The sequence below is a fragment of the Chiloscyllium plagiosum genome, chromosome 39, assembly GCF_004010195.1.
Source record: "Chiloscyllium plagiosum isolate BGI_BamShark_2017 chromosome 39, ASM401019v2, whole genome shotgun sequence".
In the NCBI taxonomy this organism is placed as follows: domain Eukaryota; kingdom Metazoa; phylum Chordata; class Chondrichthyes; order Orectolobiformes; family Hemiscylliidae; genus Chiloscyllium; species Chiloscyllium plagiosum.
This window is the reverse complement of record NC_057748.1, coordinates 2,373,200-2,391,458: the sequence shown is the minus strand read 5'-3', so window position 1 is coordinate 2,391,458 and position 18,259 is coordinate 2,373,200. Positions and strand designations below refer to the sequence as shown.

General features: G+C 40.3%; 1 protein-coding gene across 4 annotated transcripts in view; it reads right to left on the bottom strand.

Moving 5' to 3' along the window:
- The window catches only part of tnrc6ba (trinucleotide repeat containing adaptor 6Ba), a 214,964-nt gene that overhangs the window by 153,463 nt on the left and 43,242 nt on the right, over positions 1–18,259 (bottom strand). The window contains exon 4 of one of the 4 annotated variants that reach the window (XM_043679483.1): positions 14,620–14,756. The exons of the other annotated variants lie outside the window; for them this stretch is intronic. The gene's annotated coding sequence lies outside the window, so the exon portion shown is untranslated. The remainder of the gene's footprint in view (positions 1–14,619; positions 14,757–18,259) is intronic. 4 annotated transcript variants of the gene reach the window in all.

Genomic DNA, 18,259 nt, shown 5'->3' with positions numbered 1-18,259 from the left:
CTTCTGAAATATGGTAAAAGTGTACTGAATTAGCAACTTCATAAAAAGAGGGAGCCTGCATGAGGAAGGCACTCGCAATGGGAAATAGAAACTGGCAGCAAAGAGAGTGGCACAACACACTGAAAAATAAAAACCAGCAAGTCAGCCATTTCCCTGCTTCAACATGTCAGAGCCAATGTGTGACATCACAGAAAAACAGGTAGGTGATTGGTGAGTTTTTCTTCTGTCTCATTTGATTGACCAAGTTATAAATTATTACAGGAGACATTACAGCAGAAGAGTACAGTTAAGAAATACATTTAAAATATTTAACATCCAAACTAATAGCGATCTTTCAAGCATCACTGGAATCAGGGAGAGTGCAGAGGACTGGAAAATTGCGAATGTAACCGCCCCCCCCCAACTGTTTAATAATGGACTTAACATATGAGGAATGCTTGAGGACTCTGGGACTATACTTGATAGATTTTAGAAGGATTGGGTGGGGGATCTGATTGAAACTTAGAGAACACTGAACGGCCTTGACAGAGTGGACGGTGGGAAGATGTTGGAGAGGCAAGGGCCCAAGTGCACAGCCTTAGAATAAAGGGAAGACACTTTAGAACAGAGATAAGAATAAATTTCTTTAGCCAGAAAGTGGTGAATCTGTGGAATTCATTGCCACAGAAGGCTGTGGAGGCCAGGTTGTTGAGTATATTTAAAACAGAGATAGATAGGTTCTTGATTGCCAAGAGGATCAAAGGTTACGGGGAGAAAGCAGGAAAATGGGGTTGAAAAACCTATCAGCCATGACCGAATGGTGGAAGCAAACTCAATGAGCTGAATGGCCTAATCCTGTGTCTTATGGTCTTATATATTTTAATACAGTCGGTTCTGCTATAATGAGTGCTTCGTCAATGTGAATTGGTTTAATACAATTGAAAAATTTAAACAGTTATTTGTAGAATGTGAACGTTCCTTACCTGTATTGGCTATAACGTGATTCCAACCCCATTAGTTTAAATGCCATAGCTATTGCGCAAATTTCTTATAATAAGAGATCGCACAAGAACGGAACTATTGTGTTATATCAGAACTGACTGTAGAACAGAGATAGATGGACAGGCAATCCGTTGTAGTATGTGTAGCAGTGGGTTCCAGTACAATCTACGGTGACCACACTTGCAGCATGGGTTGGCTACTCAAGAAATTCAATCAGCATATTGACAGAACAAATCCCTTAGGTAAGAGTAACAGTGAAGACAAATTTGTAAAGGGGATCAGAGATTATTTTGTAGAGTATTACTTTACAGAGCCTACCTGGGAATTTTTTTAAAATCAAGTAATATATAATGAGATATGAATAAGAGATCTCAGTTATGGATCCTCTAGGAGGTAGTGACCACAACGGGTAGAATTTCAAATGCAGTTTGAGCGGGGGTGGAATAATTACGCAGAGGCCAGGCCCTGTCACCAAGTCACACTTTATTTAGTAATGCTCAGTACACTGGGAGTCAGTCCTCAACTGAGGAGATTCTAATCTCCTGGTTTTTTTTTCTTTTTGTGAATTTCTTTTTTCTACTACTGCCTAATTGCGGTAGTGCTTTTCTTTTTTCCCCAGCACCCATGTTGAATCTCCTGGTTATTTTTTTTCCACAAAGGCTGGTAATCTGTCACCAAATCACCCTTCATTCACACGTGGAGAGTCCTTGACATTGATCCAGCTCCCTCAGAGCCAGCTTGCAGAGTGACCTGAACCTCTGACACTCCTGTTTATTTTTTTCTCTCTGACACACCCATTTTCACCTAACTGCGGTAGTGCTTTTTTTTCCCTCAGCACCCTTATTGAATCGCATGTTTTTTTTTACTTTTTCTTTTTTTCCCCCCACACTACCGCTTAACTGCAGTAGTGCTTATTTTTTTTCCCCAGCACCCATGTTGAATCTCCTGGGTTTTTTTTGTTTTATTAAACAAATTACAAAACAATTTACAAAAAATATTTACAGCTGTACACAAGAGACAGCAATTTTACAAGGGAGAGGAGCAGCAAAGCTAGGCCCCAAACTCTACCATTCAACCATTTTACAGGGAGATGAGGACAAACCTCAAATCCCTCTCCTGGTTATATTTTTTTTTTATTAAACAAGTTACAAAACAGTTTACAAAAAACATTGACAGCTGTACACAAAAGACAGCAGTTTTACAAGGGAGGGGAGCAGCAAAGCTAGGCCCCGAACCCTACCGTTCAACCATTTTACAGGGAGAGGAGGACAAACCTCAAATCCCTCTCCTGGTTATATTAGTAAGCAGAGGTTCTCCTGATTGGCCCAGGTTAACAACTCCAATTAAGAACCTCAGTCAATGAGGTCCACCTGGTCCCAATCACTACATCCCTCCCCCACCTAAGTCCAGGGATGTAGGCCTTGTCTTTTACTTGTAGCTTCTCTTGCTACACTTTTGCCCCAGTTGTGGTTCCTCTGACTTGGCCATGTGCAGGATGTACAAAGTTGTGATATTAAACAGTTAACTTGCACTGCTGACCTGCAGGAAATTGAATGTCCTGAGGATAAGGTAGGATGCCTCTAACTTACAGCTAGATTGCAAGAAATCACATCATCTCCTGTTATTCAGAGCCATTTGCATTTTCATCTCCTACTTAAATTTTCATCCCCTATTTAGAAATCAATAAGAACATTACAGTTGGAATTTGACTACTCCACTATAGTTACAAAAATAAAAACGATTTGCAACAGATTTGATTATATTATTTCTGGAGATGATCAGGTCACTGCATTGTGTCTTGAGTAGCATTTGACTGTGGGGGGATGGCTGGGATTGTCTTGTGGGCATTACTAACTGCGATGTAAAGATTTTATATAAAGGAAGGACTGTTTCCGTTGATCAGGGAGAGCTTTTGACAACTCCACAAGCCCCGAGAGGTGTGTTAAAAATTCCTCCAGAAAGTTTGTACTGTACTGTGCTTCATAAAATTCAGTTGTTGTTCTTAGAAGTTGGCATATTGCAGTTGCATCAAGTGTGTAAGAATCTCAGGAAAAAAGAACCTCACACAGTGGCCCATCTCTTGCATCCGGAATGTCTCAGGAGAGTTTATTCCTCCTCTTCTGATGGCAACGGTATCAAGGCTGCATCCATTTTGGTCTGAGGTTTCCTCAACACTAGACGGAGGGGGAGCACCTGTGCTTTCTGAAAGACCTTCGTGTTATTCTCCAAGGCCACGTCTGTTTTGCTCCTGCCCCATTTGCGAGGTAACAGCTTTCACGTGATCTACGTGTTTGTTCAGGACTGTATCCCCTACCTGAACTTTCTAAATCACGGGACCTGATCGCGCATCAACCTCACCTTGCACCCATACAGGGGTATTTCTATTGTTTCGACATCAAACTTCATCACCTGAATTAAATGGTCTCTCGCTTACAGGCAGCACTTGGCGAGCATTGCCGCTCTTGCTGCCGTTTCACTCTCTCCCCCAAGTGTGGAAATATCAGGTTCAACCAGGTGTGATGTCTTCTCCCCATCAGCAACTCCACTGGAACTATCCCTATTATTCCATGTGGGGTGATCCTATAATCAAACAGTAACCAGGTCTGTTTGGTATCAATTGACACTTTAGGTGGCTTCTTTAGGCCTGCCTTCAATGTTTGGACAACTCTTTCAGCTCAACCATTGGGTAATGGATGGTCTGGAGCTGTCCTTATTGCCACATGCCATTTAACTCGAGGAAATATTCAAATCCTCTGCTGGTAAATGACATCCCATTGTCCATGACCAGTACTTCTGGGATTCCGTTTATCGCAAATGATGCTTACAGCTTCTCAGTCATCATTCTGGAGTTTGCTGAACAAACCTTATGCACATCCAACCACTTTTGATGGGCATCCACAATGACCATAAGCATTGAGTCCATGAAAGGACTGGCATAGTCAAAATGCAACAAGTTCAGGGTTTACCTGGCCATTCCCACAAATGTGGGTTGTTGCTGGTGGCAATTTTTGTCCTTCTTGGCACTCTAGGCACTGTCCCACCAAAACAGACATATTGGCATCCAACCCTGGCAACTAAACATAGGTTCTTGTTAGCATCTTCATCTTGGAAATCACTGGATGATCCTGGTGAAGTTCAGTCAGTATCTGGCAGCGACCTTTACTCAGGAAAATCACCCTTGCTCCCCACAGTAATATGCTATCCTCTACACTGATCTTGTCTCACCAGGTCCAAAAAGGTTTCAATCCTTGTTGCGATGACCTTTCTGATTCCCTCATTATCACCAGCAGTTTCAATTTCATATTCGGGCAGCAAATACAGTGGCTCGCTGGCCCAATTCCTAAAGAATGGTTTAGCCACTTGGCCAGGCTTAGTTTAGGGACCCTCTACTCAGGACATGCTCTACGTGAGACTCTACGATTGCCTACATTTAAGTGGTGCCTCCCAAGCTCGATCAGGCAGGTGAGGGAGTTCACTTCCATAGTCATACCCTGTAGTTCCTATGCTCCACATGACACAATTTCTAATGACAAAGCAAGCTGCAATGCCTATTGGAAGTATAGTTGGGCTTCAGCTAGTGGACGCTTCTGCGCAATTATGTCATTAATCCCACAAACCAAAGGTTCTCTTAGCAAAACCTGCGCCCACACTACCTCCCTCACTCTATCCAAGACCCTAAAGAAGCCTTCCACATCCAAAGTTTTACCTGCACATCCACTAATATCATTTATTGTATCTGTTCCTCCCGATGCGGTCTCCTCTACATTGGGGAGACTAGGCGCCTCCTAGCAGAGCGCTTTAGGGAACATCTCCGGGACACCCGCACCAATCAACCACACCACCCCGTGGCCCAACATTTCAACTCCCCCTCCCACTCTGCCGAGGACATGGAGGTCCTGGGCCTCCTTCACCGCCGTGTGCTGCTGTGAACTGCTGTGCTCTTCCAGCACCACTAATCCAGAATCACATTAAGAGTTAACCCAAAATCACATGCCTCTGCCAGTCATTGTAACCTCATCAAAAATCCCAATATGGATTCCCCCGGTTCTCTAACAGCCAAATAAAACTGATAGCATCTCAGGATTGGAGGTGGTATGAAGTCATAATATTCCTAGACCAACTCTATCAACTCCTAGAAGCTTTTAGTGTCTGGTGCTTCTGAGTAAGTTAAGCCCCTTATAACCGAAAATGCTGTGGGTCCACATGCAGTCATAAGTATTACTCATTGCTTCTCATCTGCCCCAATGTCTTTTGCCCGGAAAAAATGTTGCATTCATTCCACATACCGGACCCAGTCTTCAACAGCAGGGTCAAATGAGTCAACCTTCCCAAATAGAGGCATGATGCTAGAAAGATTTACCGCAACTCCAAGATGATAGTTGTAAGCAAATGTTCTTCAGGCACATACTTTTTCTCCCATCGCCACTGAAATAACTGCACAGAGGCTGGGTTCCATCAAGTAACCTTGTATTTACTAGTATATGGTACACTGTCTGTGACAGTCCTTAACTGAGGAGATTCTAACTTACTGGTTATATTGGGAGAAAGTGAGGACTGCAGATGCTAGAGATCAGAGCTGAAAATGTGTTGCTGGAAAAGCGCAGCAGGTCAGGCAGCATCCAAGGAGCAGAATGATTCCTGAAGAAGGGCTCATGCCCGAAACGTCAATTCTCCTGCTCCTTGGATGCTGCCTGACCTGCTGCGCTTTTCCAGCAACACATTTTCAGTACTGGTTATATTGGTCAGGCAAAGCTTTTCTTATTGATTGCGATTCTTGATAGATTTGGAGATGCCGGTGTTGGACTGGCATTGTAAATCTGGGTCAATGAGGTCCACCTGGTGCCAATCATTGTAGAGGACATCAAACCAGTGTCTTCAACTTAGTTAAGGGGAATTGCAGGGGTATGAAGAAAGAATTATCTAAAGTGGGCTGGGAAAATAGACTTGAAGAAAGGTGAATGGGTGAGTAGTTGCAGCAAACATTTATTCTGGCCAAAAAGGAAGGAATCAATGAGAAGAATGACGCACAGATGACGAATCTGGATGTACTGAGTTTCCTTCAGTTTAGAAAGACATAACTAGTAGATATACTGCCACAAGTATTAGTCACAGGGCCTCAAATTATTTACAACCATCGCTCATCACTTAGAGGAGGGGGCATAGTATAATGTATCCAAATTTCCTGATGTTACAACAAAATAATAGGTTGGAGAGCAAGTTGCAATGAGGATATAAAGAGTTTGCAAGGATATATTGGTAGGAAAAATCAAAAGGTAGATTATTATTTAATTAGACAATCTCCAAAAAAAGCAGCACAGAGGAATCAGTATTCTAATGCATGAAACAAAAGCTTAGCATGCAGGTGCAGCAAATAATTAAGGTTGCAAATGGAATTATGGTTAGGACATTGGAGTTTAAAAAGGGAGGTCTTGTTACAATTGTAAACTGTTTGGAGCGCCGATACCTGGAATACAGTATACAGGTTGGTTTCCCACATTTAAGGGATGATATATTGGCATTAAAAACAATTCAAAAAGAGATTCACCAATCTGATTCCTGGGATGAAGTGGTTGATTTATCAAGAATGGCTAAACAAATTAAGCCTTTGTTAATCAAAATGTAGAAGAATAAGGGATGTTCTTTGTTATGAAGATGTGGGTGTACTATACCTTTAAGAAAGTTAAAAGCTAGCAGAACTACCTAACAGCACCAACAGTTCTGAACAAGATAAATGTAACCTTTTGGTCCAGCACTTAGTGTAGCTGGTTGCCTAGAGACAAAAACACATTTGAATTAGGCCAGTTTAAATTTCACCCCAATCAAATTTGAATTTAGTATATTGACAATATTAAAATCCAATGACACAATCCGATGCTTTGGGAGTATAAGACTGGGAAAAATTGAACAGTTGGGGGAGAACTGCCAAGGCACCAGCATGTACAGAGTGCCCGAAACACAGCTCTCTTAAAAGGTACATTTATCTATCAACAACCTGTGAAAGAGAAATCCTGAGAAGAAAATCTCCAGAGGAAGATACAAAGGGAAGATTCAACAGCTGCCTTGTTTTGAGATTTGAATTTTTGGTAAATCTTAATCGGGGGCTTTATCGGGTTGGTATTATAGAAGGGAAAGTAAAAGATAGGTTAGAGGAAGGCATTGTAAATAGCTGTTAATTAATTATTCTGTTATACTTTAAGAAATAATATTGTTACTTTTTATTTTAAGTAGTTCTTGGCCTCTCTAATTTTCATAGATTACTGCACGGGGATACCTCTTTTCTGTGTTGCTGGTTTAAATTAGCAAGGTGGGGTTTACCCTGTGTCATAACATCTTATTGAAACATACAAGACTCTGAGAAGGCTTGACAGGGTAAGTGTTGAGACAATGTTTCTACAGTGGAGGAATCTCAAAGTTACAGAAGAAGGGGGAACTCATTAAAAACAGAGTTGCAAAAGGAACTTCTTCTCCCAAAGGGTAGTGAATATCTGGAACTATGTACCTGCAGAGTTGCGGAGTATGGAAGACTGCAAGTAATTAAAGAGAAGTTAGATAGATTTTTGAAAAAGCATGGAGTTGAGGGCTATGAGGAGCCAGCACAAAAGAGAAGTTGTTCAAGTCTGGGACAGATCAGCACAATCACGTTTTGAATAGCAGGGTTGATTTGAGGGGTCAAACAGCTCCTGCTCCTATTTCTTTTGTTCCTATGTGCTGATGGTAACCATATAACCACTGCCATTTACCTTAAGACCCCATTACCAATATGTTGCTGGGAATAGAGGCTTTGAATTATAAGGAAAAACTGGATAGGCTTAGACTTTCTAATATACTTGAGAAAGAAAATATGCCTTCCCATTTGGTCTGGCTTACATGTGACTCCAGATTCTCAGCAATCAACTCTTAAATGCCATTGTATGGCAGTCAGTTTGTTAGAAGTGATTCTGACAGATAGAATTTATATGCATTTGGAAATACAAGAAATTATTAGGGATAGTCAGGGTGGATTTGAGAGAGGAAAATAGTGTCTCTCAAACTTGATTGAGTTTTTTGAGGAAGTAACCAAGAAGATGATGATGATTTGGTGATGCCGATTTTGGACTGGGGTGTGCAAAGTTAAAAATCATACAACACTAGGTTATAGTCCAATAGGCTTATTTGGAAGTACAAACTTTCAGAGCACTGCTCCTTCGTCAAGAAGATTGTTGAGGGTAGAGCGGTAGATATTGTTTACTTGGACTTTAGTTGACACGGTTCCGCATGGTAGACTAATTATTAAAGTTAGATCACACCGGATTCAGGGAAAACTTGCCAAGTGAATATAATGTTGGCTTAATGGCAGGAGACAGAGTGACAGCAGAGGGTTGTCTTTTTTGACTGGATGCCTGTGACCAGCAATGTTCCACAGAGATCAGTGTTGGGTCCACTTTCATTTGCCATTTATATAAATGATTTAAGTGACAATATAGAAGGTGCGGTTAGTAAGTTTGCAGATAACATCAAAATTGTGGTATAGTGGACAGTGAAGGTAGTTATCCAAGATTAAAAGCACCTTGATCAATTTGGTCAATGGGGTGAAGAGTGACAGATGGAGTTTAATTTGGAATGCATTTTGGTAAAACAAGGGTAGGACTTATACAATTAAAAGTAGGGTCTTGGGTAGTGTTGTAGAACAGAGACCTGAGGGTTCAGGTACTGTTACAACATGAGATAAACCGTCCTGCTTATTTTAATCCAGCAACACAGAAAAGATTTATCCCGTATAGTAATCTGTTAAAATTCAATAGGCCAAGAACTAGTTAAAGTAACAATTTTATTTCTTAAAGTATAATAGAATAATTAACTAACAACTATTTACAACTCCTTCCTCTAACCTATCTTTTACTTTCCCCTTCTACAATACTAGTCCGATTAAACCTCCGATTAAGATTTACAAAACAAAACTTCTCAATACCAGGCAATTTTTGGTTCTTCTCTGTATTCCTGTCTTGTTTTCTTCTTGGGGATTCTGCTTCACAGGTACCTTCAAGAGAGCTATTTTTCAGGAAGTCTTTTCAAATGCTGGAGGCTGGGCAGTTCTCCTCTCAATTGTTCAACTTTCCCTGGTCTTACACACACAAAAGCATTGGATTGTGCCACTGGCTTTTAAGTTCAGCACCCATGGGAATGGCCTCAACCAGGACCTTGAGTTCATGTCGCACTACAGGTAACCCCATTGCACCACACACACTCACCCACGTACACACATACACACAAACGTTTGGGGAGTGAATTTGTACTTGCAGAATTACATTTTACTTTGCTCAAAAACAGCATGAATCCATATAAGATTCTGAAAATCAGTTTTTTAGATTAGAATTAGTCTGACCACTGTGGCACAGACAGCCTCACACAGAGAGCTAACACCTTCAATACATTATCTGGGCTGACATGACAGCAATTGTTTAAAATTCACTTGAGAGTGTAACTTTTAAAAAGTTTTGCGATTTACATATGAAAGAACTGAAACCAACATAGTCATTCTAAAAGATGAGAGATTTAAACAATCCAGGTCATTTTCAATATACAATTTCAGTTACATCACACTGTAAACTTTTGCTATAAATTCTGTATCTTACAATCTTATTCTCCACAACCACTTGAAGGAGGAGCGCTACAAAAGCTAGTGCTTCTAAATAAACCTGTTGGACGATAACCTGGTGTTGTGTGATTTTTAACTTTGTACACCCCAGTCCAACACCGGTGTCTCCAAATCATGACTACCATCGACACGCTTTTAAGATTGTCAATGTACTCAATTCAAACTTGCTTGGAATTTGGTATTTTTGGGGTATAACACTGATTGGCCGAATTCAAATTTGTTTTTGTCTCATAGCAACTCAGCCAGTGCTATCTATTCTGAACCAAATGTTACATTGTAAAGTCTCCAGCACTCGTTGTGCTTGCCAAGTCCTTCAGTCTCAAAGGTAAAGTACACTTCTACACCTTCATAACAGGTACATAATTCTTTGAAGTTGTGTCACATATAGATAGTGTGGTTAAGAAGGCATTTAGCACACTTGCCTTCATTTGATTATAAAAGTTGACATGTTATGTTGAGGTTCAACAAGACGTTGGTGAGGCCTCTTCTGGAGTACTGTGTCCACTTCTTTTCACCTTGTTAAAGGAAGGATATTATAAAGTTGAATGGTTCAGAAGTGACTTACCAGTATGTAGCTGGGAATGGAGGTTTTGGATTATAAGGAGAAACTGAATTCGCTTGGACTGTTTTTCCGCTGGAGCGCAAGCGGTTGAGGGGACCTTTTAGAGGTCTACAAAATCATGAAGGGCCCAGAAAAGATGAATTGCAAGGGTCTTTTCCCTAGAGTGGGGGATTTCAAGAGTAGGGGTCATATTTTTTAAGGTGATAGGAGGAAGGTTTAAAAAGACACGAGGGGCAATTTATTTTTCATTTACAGTGTGGTTCATGTGTAGAATGAACTTCCAGAGGAATGGTGGACACAGATACTGTTACAAAGTTTAAAAGACATTTGGATAAGCACCATGAATAAGGAATGTTTGGAGGGATATGGACCAAGCGCAGGTAGGTGGGACTAGTTTAGTTTGGGATTATGATCGATATGGACTGGTTGGACTAAAGGGTCTGTTTCTAAGTTCTCTCACCAATTCAGGATGGATGTTAAATGTTGGCCTAACATGGAAACACCCATGTCTTTTGAATACATTTTTAAGAATCAGTGTATTTCACACTTGCACAGATCTTTCCTTTTTTTTTCTTTTTCTACCCCTTCCCATCTAAAAATCTATTACATTTCTGACTTTTTCCAACATGGGTGGTTTTCAGAGGCTGCTTTTTCATTCTTAGTTATTTATAAGGACAGCATTAATTTCCTAGACACTATAGCATCTAAAAATGTTTTTTCCCCCAAAATACCTTACACAAACTCCCACAAATGAAAATCCATCATCAGAAACACATCTTTTGCAGACTTGGTAGGGTCACAACTAATGAATTTCCATCACTTACGCACAAAGATGGAATATCTTAACCAGCCAAGTACAACCCTATTTAATGTCTTGGGTCTCAATCTCAGATTTAAATCAACAATAAACACCATTTATTACAGTATGATCTAGAAAATATCTTCTATTCTGGTAGTTCCTAAACTTTATACAGCCCTCAATTTCACATACAATACAAACATATGAACAAGTTGCAAAACTACGCTTTTCAACCTTTCAAGCCCACTCCACTTCAAGATTTCTTTGTATTTCAAATTCCACATTTTCATCTACTCTCAAGAATCTTTTACCATCTATTGTCAAGAATTTACTTTCGCCTTAAAAATATTCAGAGACCCCCCCCCCATCCCCCGATGCCAAGAATTCCGAAGTGATACAACTCTTCAAGAAAAATAATTCCTTTATTTCTGTCCTAAAAAAAAAGACCTCCATTTTTAAAACAGTGTCCACGAGTTCTAGAACAGCCACAAAATAAACATACTTTCCACATCCTTGTTAAAACTTTTCAGGATCATTTAAACTTCAGTCAAAACACCCCTTGTTCTTCTGAACACAGTGAAAGCAAGCCTAACCCATCCAATGTTTCTTCATAAACAATTTGTTAATTCTAGGTATCAATAGAATAAATCATCTCCAAACATCCTCCCTTAACTGAGATCAAAACTACAATCAGTTTTCAAGATGTGATCTCACTAATAATGTCCTGTATTGTTGGTGCATAACATTCTTAGTCGTAAATGTTCAATTCTTCTTGTAATAAACACACACATCTCTTTAGCATTCCTGATTATGTGCTGTACCCACGAACCAACTTCTAGTGCCTCATGCACTCGAATACCGAGTTCCCCCACACCTCGAAATTCTGCAGTCATTTTCCATTTAACTAACCTTTAAAAAATTCTTACTGCCAAACTGAACTACTTCAAATTTTCTCTCATACTCTAGACTTTTACAAAATAACAACCTATATTGGTCTGTATCCTTGATATTTTAGGTTCACATCACAGTTTCATACCCATCTTTATTCCCTCTGCAAATTGTGAGCTTTCACCGATGTCACTGATATTAATTGTAAGAGGCTGAGGGCCCATCACAGACTCCTACAGGACACCATTCATCACCTTCTGCCTGAAAAAGATCCATTTGCATATACGTTTTATTTTCTAGCTAGCCATCTTCTAACCATATCAGTATATTACCCCCGCTCCTACTTTGCGCAAAGTGTGAAATCTCATCAAATGTCTTCTAGAAATCAAAGTACATTACATCAACAGGTTTGCCTTTAATCACAGCACACATTATTCCTTCAAAAGAATTTCAATAAATTGAGTCAACATAATTTTCCTTTGACTAAACCATGCTGACTCCTTCCAATTATCTTGAGTTTTTCCAATTGCCGAGATATAACCTCCTTAGTGACAGATTTCTAACACCTTCCTCACAACTGACGTTAAGCTAATGCACCTACATTTTCCTGCCTCCATCCCTTTTTGATTTCAGGAGTTATATTTGCTACTTGCCAGATTGATGGATTTTTTTTAAAAATTGGAAAATTGATAACACCATCGACATTAGCCGCTCTTAACCCAAGGATGAAGTTCATTGGACCTTAAGATTTAACAACCCACAGCTCCATCAGTGTTTTCAATACCATTTCTTTAGTGACTATAATTTCACCATGATCTTCTTCCTTCAACCTCCTGATTCACAAATATTACTTGGATTTTTTAAAATATCATTCATTTTGAAGACAAAAGCAAAATATTTATTCACTTTTTTATAATCTATTACCTCTCCATTCTCACCCTCCAAAGGACCAATACTCACTTTACTTGTACTTACTTTTTTCCTTGTTACATACCTGTAGATTCATTTGCAAGCAATTCATTATTTCATTTTCCTGGATCCCACTCAGCTGAGTATCCACTTATTGTCAAATTTAAAATTTTTCTCACTGGTCCTGCAGCCTCCTTCTGTCCTTTCAAGAGCACCCCTCACCACGTCTATCCATCCTTTCCACAGGGGCAACTTTTCTCCGATTGATCACCCCAGGGAATGAATTTTCATAGCTATTTTGAGTACTTTTTTTAAAAAGTGTTCCTGTTTATTTTGAGTATTGGTTAAAATTAGAGGTTACAGCACATTAATTTGGTGTTTTATTTGGTATTTTGTTGAACGTTTTAGAATGTATTAGACGGTCTTAGCAATTATTGTAAAGTTGGTCACTGAGGTCAAAACATGTGTAGAGTTTCCCAAACAAGCTGTTAGACATGGATTGGCCTAATGTCTCCTCAGCCAGATAGAAGTTTCTAAAAAAAAAAAAAGCAAAAAGCACTGAATTGAAAAGAATATTTTCCAGACAGGACAGTCTAAGTGACCTACTTTAGCTCTTGCATCTTATGGTCTTATGATCAAAGTCACATACTTCCTGACTTGGGGAATATGTTGTCATTTTCAGCATGGCAGGTCCGCATTTCCCAAATTTTCTCCCACTATCACTGCATGTTGATGGTTGGCAAGTTACAGAGAATATAGAACAATAGAGTGCAGAACAGGCCCTCCATGTTGCGCCGACCTGTGAACTATTCTCAGCTCGTCCCCCTGCACTATCCCAAAATCATCCATGTTCTTATCTAAGGATTATTTAAATCTCCCTAATATGGCTGAGTTGACGACATTGGCAGGTAGGGCATTCAACGCCCTTACCATTCTCTGCATAAAGAACTTGCCTCTGACTTCTGTCCTAAATCTATCACCCCTTAATTTGTAGTTATGCCCACTCATACAAGCTGATATCATCATCCTAGGAAAAAGACTTTCACTGTCAACCCTATCTAATCCTCTGGTCATTTTGTATGTCTCTTATAAAATCCCCTCTTAGCCTTCTTCTTTCCAAGTCCCTCAGCCTTTCCTAATAAGACCTTCCCTCCAGACCAGGCAACATCCTGGTAAATCTCTGCACCTTTTCCAATGCTTCCACATCGTTCCCGAAATATGTGGACCAGAACTGTACACAATATTCCAAGTGTGGCCACACCAGCGTTTTGTATAGTTGCAGCATGATATTGCGGCTCCAGAACTCAATCCCTCAGCAAATGAAATGTAACACACCGTAAGCGGCAGGAACAGGCCACTATAAATGCCAGAGGAAACACCACAGAAGCGCTTCACAGGAGGCTCCCAAGCACTGAGGATGTCACCTCGACAGGGGACGAAACGTTTGCAACAAAAACTTCCAGCTCGGCGAACAGAACCACAGCAACGAGCACCCGAGCTACAAATCTTCTCACAAACTTTGAATTCTTCCAAACTGTCCATTACTCTACCAATTTTAGTGTCATCTGCAAATTTACTAATCCATCCAGCTATGCCTGCATCTAAGTCATTTATGAAAATGACAAACAGCAGTGGTCCCAAAACAGATCCTTGTGACACACCACTAGTAGAGGGAAGGGAGAAGATCTATAAGACTGGGGACAAAGTAGGAATGAGGTGCTCAGCTCCACAGCAGCCATTGCTTTCTCAGAACTCATGTTCCCACATTTTCAGCTTCAAAAAAAATTCTTTCAGGGGATCAGAGCATTACTGCTTAGCCAGTATTTATTGCCCATCCCTACTTACCCTTAGATAGTGCTCTTGAGCTGCGTCCTTGAACTGCTGCAGTCTAATAGGTACAAATAGCCCACAATGCCATTAGGGAGGAAGTTGCAGGATCCTGATTCATCAATGGTATATTTCCAAGTCGGTGATCTCTTCATCTAAGTCATTGGTATAAATTGTGACAAGTTGAGGACCCACCACAGATCCCTGTAAAACCCCACTTGTCACATCCTGCCAGTCATTTACACACACATTTATTTCCAGCTAATCAACCTTCTTTCCAATGCCAGTATATTACACCAGTCTTACTTTGCATAATATGTAGAATCTCATCAAATGTCTTCACTCACTCCACCAATGCACAGTAGCAGCAATATGTACTATCTACAAGATGCACTGCAGATTTAACTAAAGATCCTTAGACAGCAATTTCCAAACCCATGACCACTTCCATCTAGGGGGTGAGGGCAGAATAGATATGGGAACGCCACTCGTAAACCTCCAAACCACCTACTATCCTGACTTGGAAATATATCACTGTTCCTTCACTGTCGCTGGGTCAAAATCCTGAAATGCCCTCCCTAAAACCATTGTGGGTCAACCAACAGCACTTGGACTATTGCAGTTCAATGCAGCAGCTCACCATTGCCTTCTGAAGGGGTGACTAGTGATAGGCAATAAGTACAAGACCAGCCAGTGACACCCACATCCCAGAAGTGAATAATAATGATTAAATGATTTTAAAAAAGCTTATTCGTGGGCTTCTCTAGTGGTCAAGTGGATTTATCCACAACATGCCTCTGATTTCCAGACAAGCATGATCCCAGAGTTAATTTCTGATTTGTGCTAATTCAAGTAGATCTGTGGTAGGAATGATACAGAGCCCTTGATTAGGAAATGGAAAACTGGTCCAAAGCCCAGTGGTGGAAATGCAACTATAGACAGGCTGAAAACTTCAGTTTTAATTGTACTTGTCTGTGAAGCTGATCAATGTCAGGAGAAACAGGAATCAAGCATTTGAACACTTTCAGCAAGACCAAGACATGGAACGGGATAAAATTACAAAAAAACTTTGCATATTGCTAAACATAAAAACAATGCCAGATATTGGCGGACCAGGGCACTGAAAGCATTCATGTGACAGTAAAGAAGCCAAATAGGATTCTGGATTGTGCAGGGTCTAGAATACAGTATGATTCATACATACTGAGCCCATCTCTCTTTCGATTTTTTTTCCACCTGGACTGGAGAAGTGCATGACATACAGTATTTTACTGCATGTGTCTTTGCAAAGGGTGTGTTTACGATATGTTACTCTATTGGAACAGATGCTGTTTAGCAGTTAAATAATCTCTACTCTTAAATTTTCCAATAGAGTTAAGTTATTCCGATTTCTTTTTTCTTTTGTTTATTTTAACTAAAGTATATGAATAAAGTGTGTTTTGCTTCAAGACAGGTAGTTTCACCAATCAAATTGCATACAGAACGCAATGCCTGGCACTTGCCTTTTAAACAAGAAAAAGGTTAGGGTCTAGGCGACCTATTTAATATATTTTGGGGGGGGTTTGGTCTGGTCCATAACAATAGCAATGGACTTCCTGTCTGACACCCAGCATCAGACATTTCAGCTTCAAAGAGATACCATACAAGTCAATTTATGCACATCAAAAGGAGACTCATAGAAGAGTCAAAATCCTTCAAAGGTATGAAGTTGAACAAGAACCTCGAGAAAGGTTTACTTTAAACCTAGGGATTGATATGAAGGGCCAAAAGGGGAAGATGAGTGAACAGATAAGATAAAAGCATTTTACATCAATTATATTAAACATTTCAAATGAATTCCCAGGGAGGCAATAACGTCCAATAACAACATGGATTTTGAGGAGTCAGATGTGCATTTAGTGAGCAAAATCAATTGAAAGATTACAGAGAGTGAATTTTTTTTGTCTTGAACTTTGTAGCCAGCCAAATGCTTCAAAATGATTTTGTTTTGAGAGTCTGTAAAAATTGGTAAGGGAAGAAAATACAACTATTTTGAGAACATTGTGATACATCAATTATCTTAGGTTTACCGGTAGATTTCCATGCCAGGAGATGGAAGATTAGTCTTCAAATTCCACTCAGTCAACTCATTCACGTAAGATGATTTTTTGGGGGGGGGGGCGAAGGTAAGTTGGTGATAACAATCACAATCTAAAAACTTCTGCATAAACCAATGTGTTGGCTTGTAGAAAAATTTGCAGTTATGTAGCAAGTTATCATACTTTAGACACATGACAAAGCTCTGCACATGCAACGAATTACTTCGCAGTGCAGGTTGGCTGCTACACAGATAACATTACAGTTGTATTTAGGAAAGATGTTACAATGTAACAGCACAGTACAGACCCTTTGGCCCTCAATGTCACGCCGACCTGTGAAACCAATCTAAATCCTGTATGTGGATGTACCTACTAGAGAAGGTTCAAAACTTGACCTTCTCTTGGGAAATAAGGCAGGGCAGATAACGGAGGTGTCAATGGGGAGCACCATAATTCTATTAGCTTTAAAATAGTTATGGAATAGGATAGACCGGATCTAAAAGTTGAAGTTCTAAATTAGAGGAAGGCCAATTTTAATGGTATCAGGCAAGAACATTCAAAGTTGATTGGGGGCAGATGTTTGCAGGTAAAGGGACAGCTGGAAAATAGGAATCCTTCAAACATGCGATACCGAGAGTCCAGGGACACTATGTTCCTGTTAGGGTGAACAACAAGGCTGCTAAGTGTAGGGAATTCTGCATGACTAGGGAAATTAAGATTTTGGTCAAGAATAAGAAGCAAGCATACGTCAGGCATAGACAGGATAGATCGAGTGAATCCTTAGAAGAGTATAAAGGCAGTTGGAATATACTTAAGAGGGAAATCAGGAAGGCAAAATGGGGACATCAGATAGCTTTGGCAAATAGGGTTAAGGAGAATCCAAAGCAATTCTACAAATACATTAAGGACAAGTGGGTAACTAAAGAGAGAAGAGGGCGACTTAAAGGTCAGCAAGGCCATCTATGCGTGGTACTGCGAGAGATGGGGAGACACTAAACAAGTATTTTGCATCAGTGTGTACTATGAAAAGGATATGGAAAATAGAGAATGTGGTGAAATACATAGCGACATCTTGAAAATTGTCCATATTTCACAGACAGGGGTGCTGGACTTCTGAAAACGCATAAAGATAGATAAATTCCTGGGACCTGATCAGGCGTACCCAAGAATTCTGTGGGAAGCTAGGGAAGTGATTGCAGGACCTATTGCGGAGATATTTGTATCATTGATAGCCACAGGGGAGGTGCCAGAAGACTGGAGGCTGGTTAACATGGTGCCACTATTTAAGAAAGGTGGAAAGGAAAAGCCAGGAGAAAGTGAGGACCGCAGATGCCGGAGTCAAGACTGTGTTGCTGGAAAAGCACAGCAGGTCAAGCAGCATCCGAGGAGCAGAAGAATCAACATTTTGGGCATAAGCCCTTTAGAAGGGCTTATGCCCAAAACGTCAATTCTTCTGCTCGGAAGGAAAAGCCAGGAAACTATAGACCATTGAGCCTGACATTGGTGATGGGCAGGTTGTTGGAGGGAATCCTGAGGGACAGGACAGGATTTACAGGGATTTGGAAAGGCAATGACTGATA